This window comes from Perca fluviatilis, chromosome 6 (genome assembly GCF_010015445.1).
Source record: "Perca fluviatilis chromosome 6, GENO_Pfluv_1.0, whole genome shotgun sequence".
Classification (NCBI taxonomy): Eukaryota; Metazoa; Chordata; class Actinopteri; order Perciformes; family Percidae; genus Perca; species Perca fluviatilis.
The window spans coordinates 32,857,994-32,871,138 of NC_053117.1; the positions used below are offsets into that span (position 1 = coordinate 32,857,994).

At 40.0% G+C, this 13,145-nt stretch overlaps 1 protein-coding gene across 7 annotated transcripts in view; it reads left to right on the top strand.

Annotated features, from left to right (window-relative positions):
* The window catches only part of rusc2 (RUN and SH3 domain containing 2), a 46,834-nt gene that overhangs the window by 3,280 nt on the left and 30,409 nt on the right, over positions 1 to 13,145 (top strand). For 6 of the 7 annotated variants that reach the window (XM_039803477.1, XM_039803479.1, XM_039803480.1 and 3 more), the window contains exon 2: positions 7,713 to 7,775. The exons of the other annotated variant lie outside the window; for it this stretch is intronic. The gene's annotated coding sequence lies outside the window, so the exon portion shown is untranslated. The remainder of the gene's footprint in view (positions 1 to 7,712; positions 7,776 to 13,145) is intronic. 7 annotated transcript variants of the gene reach the window in all.

The following is a 13,145-nucleotide window of genomic DNA, read 5'->3' on the forward strand; positions in this document are numbered from 1 at the left end:
GGAATTACCGTATAGTACAGGAGAAGCTCGCAGGCAGTTTCGACTTACATGAGCTGTTTAGGTTTAATTACTAATGTTAACTAGCATTTTAGTTAGCAATAATTAGCCTGTACCTATGTTATCTCCTTACATATACCTACGCTCTCCGTCTCTGCAAGATTGGGAATGATTGAGATTTCTCTTGGCACAGCTACCAGAAGACTTACAACTTTCAGACAGGTTGCTCACGTCACATTTACGTTGTCTCTCTCAGTTGGAGGCTGCGCAGTAAAGCTAGCGATCACCGGAAAAGTGCTTCTAATAGCCTTCACTGGTCTCCGTCCAGAGCAACGGGATCTGTTGGTCCATTCTTATATACTGTCTATGGTGACAAGTAGTACCCACCCTGTTGTTTATTTGGTTGCCATGACTTTGCGAGTGATGACGTCCTGTCACTGTTCCAGTTGCTCACCCTACAGGGTAGAGAGAGCGGATGACAGTTCGCTTGAGTTCAGTAGAGCAGACGGCTCTGCGTGTAATTACGACTTTATGACTTTTCATAAACAGCTGAAGGAGCGGCGGTGTGCTGCTGCTACACGTACACTATAAATAGTCTGCCCTATTTCTGATACTGTGGCGGCAGACATTTTGCAAAATGGCAAATTGGCAAAATCAACATACAGGAAACACTGCCCTATCCCAGAATGGTACTGTAACTTGTGGAGCCTGACCATTATCCAGCACTGACACAGCACCATGGAGATAGATCTGGCTATGCGTTACTAGTTGCAGCTCTACTGTGCCCTACCATGACTTAAAGTGCCCATATTGTGACTATTTTTCAACAAGTTAAAATAGGTCTATGAGTTCCAGAAAACATGTGAAAGTTTGATTCTTACCTACCTCTATTACCCTCTGTTTCAGTCCCTTTCAGAGTGTGCTGTTTCTGCTGCTCATTACATATTTATGAGCTGCTGCTAATTTGCCCACGCCCCACTCATTGACTGTTACCATGGTAACGGGGAGAATGTCAGTACCCGATCTGTGCTGCCTGCACAGATGATAACACCGGGACGCTAACGTTAGTTTAGCTAACGGCTAATTTGGCTAACCGCTAGCTGAGACAGCATGTAATAACTTTTAAAGACCCTCAAAATAAAACCTGAAAATAACCGTTAAAATATATAACAGCTGTTACGTCAGTTCTACTTGTGCTCATTTAAAATACAATCAATCAAGTCTTTATTGTAATTACTGTAAAGTCTTAATTTAGATGTAGCCTGCTTTTCCCAGTGTTTAATGTTATTTTAGACTGAATCAAGCTGTCAGCTTGAAAAACAGTTTAATATATACACCCAAAAACTTGAAGACACAGAGAAACCAGTTAATTGAATGCATTTTTTTTTTTTATAATGCCAATCTCTAATATAGCAAATACTCTATTCAACATCTCTCTTTGTTGCTGCTGTGGCTTTTGCATCCTCAGTGACCGCCTCCGTTTGTTCCTTAGTCCCTGTTAAAAGATAGCAAACACAAGAAAAAGATGTTTACAGTTATAACGTTACGGAACGTTATACTTTTTACATGAGAAACTACTCATACATTTTAGCTTTCATTTAACGTTGCTAGTGAAGTTAACAAGGTGTAGCTTTACATCCCATCCTGCAGCTACAACTGATAAACACACCAATTTCTAAATCTCTGCTAACGTTACGCATATATACAGTAACGGCATATAAAAAGAGATGAAAATGCCACCGGATATTAAACTTTACAAACACAAATGGCAACATAATGTTAAATGATAGGTTCAGTTAACCTAACGTTAGCTCGGGGTGTAGACCTAATTATTATAGCAAGTTGTACCAGCATTAAAGCGTTAAGCTTTACATTGATGTAACACTTTAACGGTGATAACAAATGTACAGCAAACACTAAAGATACTTACATTTAAATGATTGTGCCGTCAGCGATCCCGCTTAAGTCCGCCATTGTTTTTTGTTTTTTTAACGAGCCGGCAAAGCCGCACGCATAGGATTGTGGGTGATTTGAGAGCGCAGTGGGTGACATATTCAAATGTTTCAGCCGATGACATAGACGGCCCGTATGCGTGTGGAAGCACCAGAGACACAAAATAACACCCCAAATCCCAGAAAAAGTGATTTTTTTCATAATATGGGAACTTTAATATTTCAGTCTACAACTAACCATTATTTTTGTTATCATTCAATATCTTGATTGTTATTTGAATTGTCTAGATCAGTTAGTGTAAAATAATGTAAATGTAGGCTATTCACAAATTCCCAGAGCTCAAGTTGTCATCTTCAAATTACTTGTTTTGTCCAACTGTCCAAAATCCAGCGTAGCAAATCCTCACAGGTGAGAATTTAGGAACCAGTGAGTAGCTGTTGATGACCAAAAGTAGCTCTGTTTACTCATAGTGAATGTAATTTACAACAGCAGTATCTTATCACAGTTTGAAGCACTTCCATGTTTTCACTTTGTCATGCTTTCTCCGATGCTGGATCTATCTGCGTCACCAGTCAGTGTGAGAAAGGACCTGTGGGCATTGAGCTAATAATCATGGCACTACAAGTTTAAAGCCTCAACATCGTGGTCATGCACATGTTTTTAAACCACAACGGATAGCGTCATGTCTGTTCTCAGTGTTCAGCTGCTCTTCCCGATCTTGGAATGCATGTCTGTAAAATGTGTTATGTAACCAAGGGCCTGCGGAGGCCGGGTGTGCATAGTTTCTGTCTGTGTTTGTGTGTGTTTGACATGTGTGTGTGCCCTGATTTCATCTATGGTGGGAGTATCTCTTATTTGTAAAAGCAACACATTCAGATAACATGCAGTTCCTATTAAGTTCCTATTGTGTGTTATCTAGTTTCCCTAAATAGACTTTTTCAACACTCTTGTTATCTGCAGCTGCACTCGGTGAAAAAGTGTTTACTTTTTCCAAGCTTTGCTTGGCTTGTTTTAAAGGTTATCCGATGTTGAAGGATTATCTTTCATAATTATTTTGCTTTTAAGGCATGCCAACTTCCCAAAAGCCTTTTTTGTCTAAACTTTATAATTGAGGTACTTCAAACAAAAACAAAGAAACAAGTGTACCGCACAACTTGTGCTTGTGTGAATGGGAGTTTAGACCATCCTGTTCCCACTGCTCGATGGTGTTCTAAGCCCCCAGCGTCTCCTTCCAGGCAGCGCTGCGACCGTTGACTTCAAAGCACCTAACCCTAACCTTAACCCTAACCATAACCATTGCCTAATCCTAGTGCCTTCCAGGCAGCGCTGCCTGGAAAGAGACGTTGGGGGCTTAAAACACCGATAAACATGCCCACTGATGCCATTAATGCAATAAATATCTGTAACCATTGCATTTAATAAAAGCGTTTTACTAAATTCACAAACAACTTGATTAAAACATTACCACTGTACTGCTAATTTTGATATTTAAGTACATTCTGCTGCAAATACATTTACTTAAAGGAACACGCAGACTTTAGCCTCTTCACCGTAAGCCCCAGAGTTAGATAAGTCCATACATACCCTTCTCATCTCCGTGCGTGTTGTAACTCTGTCTGACGGCCCCACCGGTAGCTTAGCCTAGCACAGATCCTGGAGGTAACAGGTTCCAACTAGCCTACTGCTCCGAATAAGTGACAAAATAATGCCAACATGTTCCCATTTACATGTTGTGATTTGTATAGTCACAGCGTGTAAAAATAACAAGGTCACATGAGACGCGGCCATCTTCTAACCGTATACAAACTGGGAACTATATTCTCAGAAAGGCGAAGCACTGCTACTTCTGCTACTTGGGCGTAGTGATATGCTTGCAGCACCTGAGAAGCCCCGAGCAGAGAGTAGCAGTGCTTCGCCTTTCTGAGAATATAGTTCCCAGTTTAGAAGTCATGTGACCTTGTTATTTGTAAACACTGTGACTATACAAATCACGCCATGTAAATAGGAACATGTTGGCGTTATTTTGTCACTTATTCGGAGCAGTAGGCTAGATGGAACCTGTTACCTCCAGGATCTGTGCTAGGCTAAGCTACTGGTGGGGCCATCAGACAGAGTTACAACACGCACGGAGATGAGCAGGGTATGTATGGACTTATCTAACTCTGGGGCTTATGAATAAGCTAAAGTCCCAATAAGTCGGCATGTTCCTTTTAATATAGATATCAAAAATTTTACTTTGTGGTATCTCAACTTGTACTTGAGTCAAAGTACAAGGACATGACCATAATTTGTGTGTCTAAAAGGAAAGTAAATATGTGCATGGTGGATGTGCATCTGCCCTTTTTTGAGTCACAAACATTGTGACACACACACACACACACACACACACACACACACACACACACACACACACACACACACACACACACACACACACACACACACACACACACACACACAGCGTTTGCCCTCTAGCTTGTTATGGTCGTTCTGTTCCTTTCATTGCTCTCAGCCTGCAATGCTTCACTGATTTAAAGGCACAGAGAGAGAGAGAGAGAGAGAGAGAGAGATTTGCGCTCAGTGCTCATTTGTCTGACTGTGAAAGAGTCCTGAGAGCTGCTGGGACACTATGAATATACTGTGGACATTTTCATTGTGCTTTTGGCTGGAATTAAACGACAGTCTTGTAATTACATGATGACTGATGGTGGTTCAGCTGCTGAATCAGTGTAGAAATATGGAGGGAGAGGCAATAATAAAATTTAAGCAAGTGCAACAAATGCACTAAATGTTCAGAACAAATTTCAATATTCAGGTGTCAAGTTGAACTGAATACATTGCTGGTTTGTCATTATTTGGCTCCACAGACTCTGCTTCTCTGCTGCCTTTGCAGTTCCAGAGTTACTGGCAGAAACATTTAGCGTGATGAAGAGATTAATATCCTGCTTTAGACGAATAAACGCAACACTCTCCCACTGATTTGCTTTTCCTACGGCAGACACTCAAACCTGGAGTTGAATAATTAATGTGATTATTGCTGATTGTGTTTTATTGTTGATTTAGAAAAAAAGTCAGCAGATTTATAAATAATGAAAATCACCATTAGTTTGTGTTTGTTGTTACACATACAGCATAAAGAGTTTGGGCTCATGTATCAGTGAACCACAGTTTATTTCCTTGAACATCAATTAATTATAAAATAATTAATTTAGCTATCAGTATGTATATTGATTCCCTTTATTACCCACTTGCACTATTTCATATACTTTAAAATACATTTTACTTGTTTAAAATTCACTCACTCTTAAAAGTATCCCACAAAAATGTTCACCAAATGGCATAACTATTACACATAAGACAGGCAGAATATGACTCTTATTTTACTATAAGTTGGTAAATATCAATAATGCCCACATGAAATCATTTGTGGGTCAAACTAAGCCTGTGAACAGAAGGTTGGGTTAAAACTCTCCTCCACTTCCAGTGAAAATGTATTTCACCTCAAATTGCTTATTTTTGTGATTCTAGTGGGATGTCTCCTACTGTTTGAGTACTTTTAAAATTCTCCGTGTTGGAAGTAAACATAAGTTGGCACAATGGTGGCAATGCTAGTAGGGTATTTCCTATAAACAAACTCTCAAAGGGATTGGGTTGTGAAATCTGCTGTGGCCTCCTACACTAAAAGTCCTGTGGGATTGCGAGGTGATTTGGCTGTTACCATCGGCAGTCCGTCTTTGTTGGATATTTGTGCGTGCACGGGAGGAGAGAGAGGTGAGCGATGGAAGAGGAAGACGATGAGAGGGGCAGAAGTGGGCTAAGGGAAGACGTATTACACTGCAGTGCACACAGTGGATGGAAGAAAAGCAGTGAGAGAGTAGGGGAGCAGGGATTTAGTGAAGCTAAGGGGGGATGGGAGAGAAGAAGGAAAAGCATGATGGATCGAAAGAGGGCTGAAAAGAGAGTGAGATGTGCTTGGAAATGGACCAGAGAAAGAGGAGAAGAGTAAGAAGGACAGAGTCAGCAGAGAGAGAGAGAGAGAGAGAGAGAGAGAGAGAGAGAGAGAGAGAGAGAGAGAGAGAGAGAGAGAGAGAGAGAGAGAGAGAGAGAGAGAGAGAGAGAGAGAGAGAGAGAGAGAGAGAGAGACATGGCTCTGGATGGCGGCAGTATATTTGCCTCATGATGTTTTGTATTAACGTAGCTGGTGTATTTGTGTATACTTATTTAACCAATGTGTCCTATGTTTAACCCATCCTAATGATTCACATTCAGATAAAACCAAAAACTAGCATTTTAGGGGTATGCAAAAAAATCGATTCACATTCGTATCGCGATTCAAGCTCTACCGATTCAAAATCGATTCATAGAATTCCAAAAATCTATTAATTTTTAGTTTTGTAATGGCGTGTATACTATTGTCCTGAAATGAGTTTAGCTCACCATTCCCATAAATGGCGCTGCGTCGAATTCACACTGAGGCCTGGGCACTCTTGTCATAATCAAATGAAGAACGAGTGCAGCAGAAGTAGTTTAGTCGGCGAAAACTATGGCAAACCTCACAAAAATAATTATTCAACCTGCTCCATCCTGATTGAAGGTGAGAGTTTGGGCACATTTCGGCTTTTATAACCTCGAGGGCAAGACGGAACTTGATAGGAATCATGCTATATGCAGGCTTTGCAAAGCGAAAGTTAAGTATTTTGGAAACGCCACAAACTTGAGAACTCACATGGTACACCATCACCCAGAGATTTACATTAAAGACGTGGACGAACAACAACCTAAAGAACCTAACATGCCAGTCAACCAACACGATCTTTCAATGCTCTAAACTCCCACCGAACTCTGAACGAAAAGCTCTTTTTATTTAACAGTTTTATTTTATACTTGAATTAAATATATTTGAAAGCTGGCCAAAGCTTGGCGCTTTGCAGTTTTTAGTTGCAAAAGTTTTTATGTTTGTATGAAGACATATAAAATAATATCAAACTACATTTAATTTTTTGTGTTTCTTTTCTTTTTAATTGTATGTCTACTGCAATCACATGGGAAAAGTAACCACATTTACATACTGGGAATCGTTTTTTGAATCGAGAATCGATTCTTGAGCCAAAAAATCGAATCGTGACATTTTCTGAATCATGCACCGCTATAAACCTATAAATCCATACACTGAATGAAGTTGAATATACTGTAGCTTGCAAATCTAATACAACTCAGAGTATTTTAACAGAATTCATTTGAAATGGAGGGAAACCAGATTAAGTTTTTAAACTAAAATTCAAACGTTTTCGGTTCTTAATATGACATTTGGTTTGTAGCAGGGTTTACAGAAAACGCATCATATGTGTACCATGTAGACCAATATTAGTAATCCTGTTGCTCGCGTGAAATACAAAAGCTTTAATGTATGCATAGAATTGTCTTTTGCAAAAATTAAGCTAATCTGCTGTAAATGTTCTTATTGTTATTTAAAGTCAACAGCTACTGTCTGCTACATTCCGCCTGCTGTGGCTGGATGTCATCTGACACTAATGTCGAAGGGTGACAGCAAGCTATTACGCAACCATGTAAGCTTTCAAGTGAGAAATGGGATAGGAGGGAAACGTGTCACTAAGCCTTTGAGGAAGCTGGGAATAGGGCCATGCGTTCATCTTTAGCTTGAACACACAGGTAGTTCAAGGGATTGATTTGAGGGTTCACTGTTGTGACTTTGCAAGAAAAGAAACTCAGCTTGCACCATTGTCTTGTTTTGTACCTTTTAGGCAATCCGCACACTTCCCACCAAAGCAAACCCGGAGTCTCATGATGTGAAATGCACCGAAGAGGTGAGTGAAGGATAGCGATGGATGGTGCAACTCCACTAATGACTCAACTTTAGGGTGGTCATTTAACAATGTTGATAAAGCACAAGAAAGAAACCGTTTAAATAAACCAAATCCCTTCCAGCTTCAACAATTCTGTTGTGTACTAGGGCTGTGTATTGGCAAGAATCTGGCGATACGATACGTATCACGATACATGGGTCACGATTCAATATATTGCAATATATTTCGATACTGTGCATAACTGTACGTACACACCGCCGCCGACTTGAGCTGCAAAGAAGCTCTGGCCTCCCTGTCGAGGACGCTTGTCAAAAAGTACGGGGAAGCTGTTCGACGCTTTGGCCGCTCTGACGTAGCAGCATTCTTCGATCACATTCAACACACGATTGAAGACAAAGCACAAGCAGCCACTGCACGGCCAGTACACTGACACTAGAAACCTTTTATAAATTGCATATATAAGGACAGAATTTGTATTGTTTGTTGGTCGCAGCGGTGTCTGTTAGCAGTTAGCTCGCTCGTTAGCCGCTGAACCGCAGCAGAATGCAGGCAGAGAGACCAGTGAATGGCAGTATAACAACCTAACAACGCGTCATATAAAACATAACAAATGATAGGGGAACCCAGCAACGGCGATTATGAGATTTTCCTCCATTTTCATGGAACTAATGTCTTGGTAGGAACAAAAGTTTACATCGTATGTTTCTCCGGAATCAGCCAGCGCGAAGGACGTCTATATTCCGATTGGTTGCTGCCGTTTGCCGCTGCTTGCCACTGAACCGCGTCATAGCTCATTACCATAAAGTTGACCAAAGTTCAACTTTCTGATTGACGCTCTGGACGCTCAAAACGCCCAAAACGCGACGCCGACAGATTTGACGCTCCTTGCAGCTGAGAGAAGCCAGCTTCCATTGAAAATGAATGACTTCCGGTATCTTTAGAAGCTCAAGTCGGCGGCGGTGTGTACGTACAGTAAGGTGATAAATTGGGATTTAAAAAAAAAAAAAAAAACACATGATGTGCATAAAAGTCAAAGAACTTGACTTTAGGTAAACAATTCAGTACACAGAAAATCAAACTGCCAGTTTGGGATTGTGGTTCACAGGTTCTTAGTGAGCACATCTTTATATGCTAAAGTAGGCCAAAGTTCAGTCATAGCTACATTGTTAGCTTCTAGCAAAAAGTCAGGCACTGTTAGGCAAGGACACTAGTGGTGCATCTCAGCATAGCCATCTAGCAGTAGGGGGTTTAAACACAACATAAACGTGAACCACTGTCTTACATGAATATTTTTGCATGTAAACAAAAAAAAAATTAATAAATAAATCAAAAATCGATATTGCATTTTTGAAAATCGATACAGTATTGCAAAATAAAATATTGCGATACTCAAGTGTATCGATTTTTTTTTTATTTATTTTTTTCACCCCTATTGTGTAGCTGGTCCAGACTGAATAAAGGAGGCCAAGGGATGGGAGCGTTTTTCTAAGATCAACAAGGCTTCTAATTTCACTGTATCAGCAATGTGGCCATCAGTTCATGCCACCTGTGTTGCTTCAAGGCTTTTAGTTGAACACAAAACAATCACACAAAAATAAAGAAGTAGTATAGAGAGTAGGGTGACAAAATGTGATATTGTGATATCGATTATGAATATTGCGATAGAGATATTAATTTCGATATTTTTAAACATATGTAAAAATCCAAAAGTTACGGAAAACGCATCAAAATAGATTCATAACAAATTAAACAATTCTTTTTTTTTTTTTTTTTTACAACACAAGCTTTATTTCAACTGACAGTCACATTGGACTGGTACAACATGAATAAATAAATAAGGACCATGTCTACAGAACAGGACATGTTTTACTGGTTGTATAGTATAAAATAAATAAAATGAACAGGACACAACTTTTCTTTCTTTTTTCTTAATTGTTTTGTTGTCTCTATCAATTTCTTCACTTACACTGTCACGCTGTCGAAATATGCACACACGTGGTACGCTCCATAGGGTTTGTCACGTAGTGGAGCCGTGTGGTGACGTGTACTTAACCGTGCAAGTGGCACAGTAACTGGCCAATGAAATGATGATCATTATAGCGTTTCAAACGTGCTCTAAATCGAACAAAACTAAGCCACACAGTCAACGGACGGGACGCATCGCTCCACAAAATATTGCATACTTATCGCGACACTTTTGATATAATATTGCACGACGTGATATCGCGACAACGATATTGAGTCGATATATCATGCACCCCTAATAGCGAGCCATATAAAACACTTCTAATGCTACTAATCTCTTTTTAGGCATGCTAGCAGCACAGCTTTAAGGGTGCCAATATTGGTCTGTCTGTAGTTCAGTCCAGAGTGAAATAACTCATGAGAGCCCTGAGTGATGGATTGTCATGCAATTTGGTTCAGACATTCATGGTCCCCAGACAATTCATCATAATGACTTTGGTGATCCTGTGACTCTCCTTTACTGTAAAGCTTTGTCCAAGACTTAGTTTGTGAATAAAATACCTCTAAAAATGAGCTGCACTTTAAGATGAATGCAAACATAACATGCTGATATGCTAATATGCATGTTAACATCCGCATGTTGCCATTCAGCATAAAGCACAGCTGAGCCGAAGTATAGCAGAGGCTGACTGATAGACTGATGAAATCTTAACCTTAAGTCTGACAATGTTGACCTGAGCCTGACAAGTGGAGGAGAGGGTCTGAGATGTGCTAAAATGGCTGCCAAAGAAAGGGCAAGCCCTCTTGATTTACTTAAACATCATGACCTTTTCCTCCAGTGCCATCCTCAATCCAAACATAGCTAAGTTCTGTTCATTATTTTTCATCCATGAACGTTTTTCCTCTATAGGACTTAAACCCCTAGTTTTGTTATCTATCTATAGCATCACACAAAAACAATATTGTGTTGTTTTCCACTTCTATTACAGTAAGAACAAATGTAATGTGCTAGAAATATGCTAATAAAGAGTTATAAGAGGTTGGATTTCTTAATAGAGCAATATCTTTAAAATGTGTATTTTCAACCTGCAGTGATGTCTAGTTTGACAAACGTGGCTGTTGGTGGGAAATTTGCACCCTGAATACATGGCTCAGTGTACCGTGACATTGGGTCATTTCCAGGTTGTTTCCTATTTTTCTCCTCTACGTATCTGTCTAGATTTTTTGACATACTGTGTCTTCCTTGTTAGATAAAGAATACCTGCTTAACCCATTGTAATTGGTTGAGCTGTAGGCAGTAATGAGACAAGCCTTAAGGTCCCAAGAAACCTTCAAGGTTGTTCAACCAGTTTCAGCGTTCCTCCTTTTTAGCTCTCCTACTCGACTTGCCAGGCTTCATTTGTCACTGCTGTGAGATGCTGAATGTGTGCAACAAACAAAAGCTCTTTTCATTCGGTTAGCAGCAGCACACACACACACACACACACACACACACACACACACACACACACACACACACACACACACACACACAACACACACACTGAGCCTGTAACTCAACAACCAGACAGCTACAGACAGTACCACTGGTGCAGGAGACGAGAGAGAAAAAGAGACTTTCTGAACAGAGGATGCATGAAAAAGGAGTTCACAGTGACGGTGCTGTTTGTTTAGGATAGGTAACTAAATCCAACAGACAGTCAAATGTCTGTGACCTTTGGCTGGTGTTGTTTAACCTGCCAGTTCACCAGATGCCCATTACATTTTGGACGATACACAAATTCTTTTTCACTTCATTCGTTAACTCGTTGGCCTTGGTGGAGGTCTGTGCGTCAATTGCCCTTCCAGTTTTAGACGTGTTTAGCTTACAGTAGCTGTTTTAACAGCATTTCAAATGTATTTCATGATGAAAAAGGTCCTAACAGATAACAGAAAACATCCACTTTTCAGCCAAATTTTAGCTTAGGTTTAACCTGGATGCCAAGAAGCCTTTTGACCTAAAAATGGGCTTGTCAGGTCACATCTGCACTGTATTTTAAAGATATTAGAAAGTTGATCTCGCTCGTTAAAATGTTGTGCTGCATCCATAGCAGCGCCAAGGTTTTCAGCTTAGTTTTTTTTTGCTTTTAAGAGACAGGAAATGAGGATGCAAGGATGATTTTTGTTAATTTTTCATTTTACTCTTTTTACTTCAGGGTTATCTCCATCATATGGACATTGTACACTTTTTAAGAATGTATAATACATTTGGTAATGTATGACCTACTATAGTGGCACAAACGGTCACATTAAACCTGACTGTTCACTCACTGAATTAGGATGAGGGAGCAATCAAGATAAGATCTAACAGACACGTCAAATAGACGGGTTATACTGTATCATTATGTAAAATATTGGTACGATTTGATTAGTCGAAATGTTTGTGCTTCATTTCGGATTAAAGGGGAATGATGGTAAGAGAATATGAGTTTGTGAGTGTGAGTTATGATGGTAGAAATCTCAGGACAAACATTTGTTTAGTCAACAACCTTATCCACCCTGCACAGATAAATTGCATTAATTTCCTGCTACAGGGCAATAAAAATTGACTTACTGCTCCTAGTGTATTTTGGAATGTATTAATTATTGTGGCTTCTACACAAAAGGGTTGTCTTCTTTCCTATTGTATTATACAAATAGTCACAAGACCCACTGTGAGTGTGATTTATCCATCGTCGTAATTTCCATCTCCTCGGCTGTGTCGTCTGTCTCTCCCCGGCTAGGGTGTGCCTCCACTCGGATACCCTCCTCCCTCCCAGGCTCAGGCTTATTCCTGGAAGTGCAGCCCTGATGATATAAGCAGGAGGATGTCCTTTGTTACAGCTTTGCTTTCCTTTTTGTGTGTGTGTGTGTGTGTGTGTGTGTGTGTGTGTGTGTGTGTGTGTGTGTGTGTGTGTGTGTGTGTGTGTGTGTGTGTGTGTGTGTGTGTGTGTGTGTGTGTGTGTGTGTGTGTGTGTGTGTGTGTGTGTGTGTGTGTGTGTGTGTGTGTGTATTAGGGCTGGGCAATATATCGATATATGAGGCTGATACGACACAAGTGTTGTCTTTTCCTGTTTTTAAAGGCTGCATTACAGTAGAGTGATGTACTTTTCTGAACACACCAGACTGTTCTAGCTGTTCCATTATTTGCCTTTACCCACATAGTTGTTATATCAACATAACTAATGATTATTTATCAAAAATCTCATTGTGTGCATATTTTGTGAAAGCACCAATTGTCAACCCTACAATATCGCCACAATATCGATATTGAGGTATTTGGTCAAAGATATTGTGATATTTGATTTTCTCCATATCGCCCATCTGGGGATTTCCAAAATAACTCATTAAGGACGTGTTAGTGGAGAAAAATCAAAGCTAATTGAC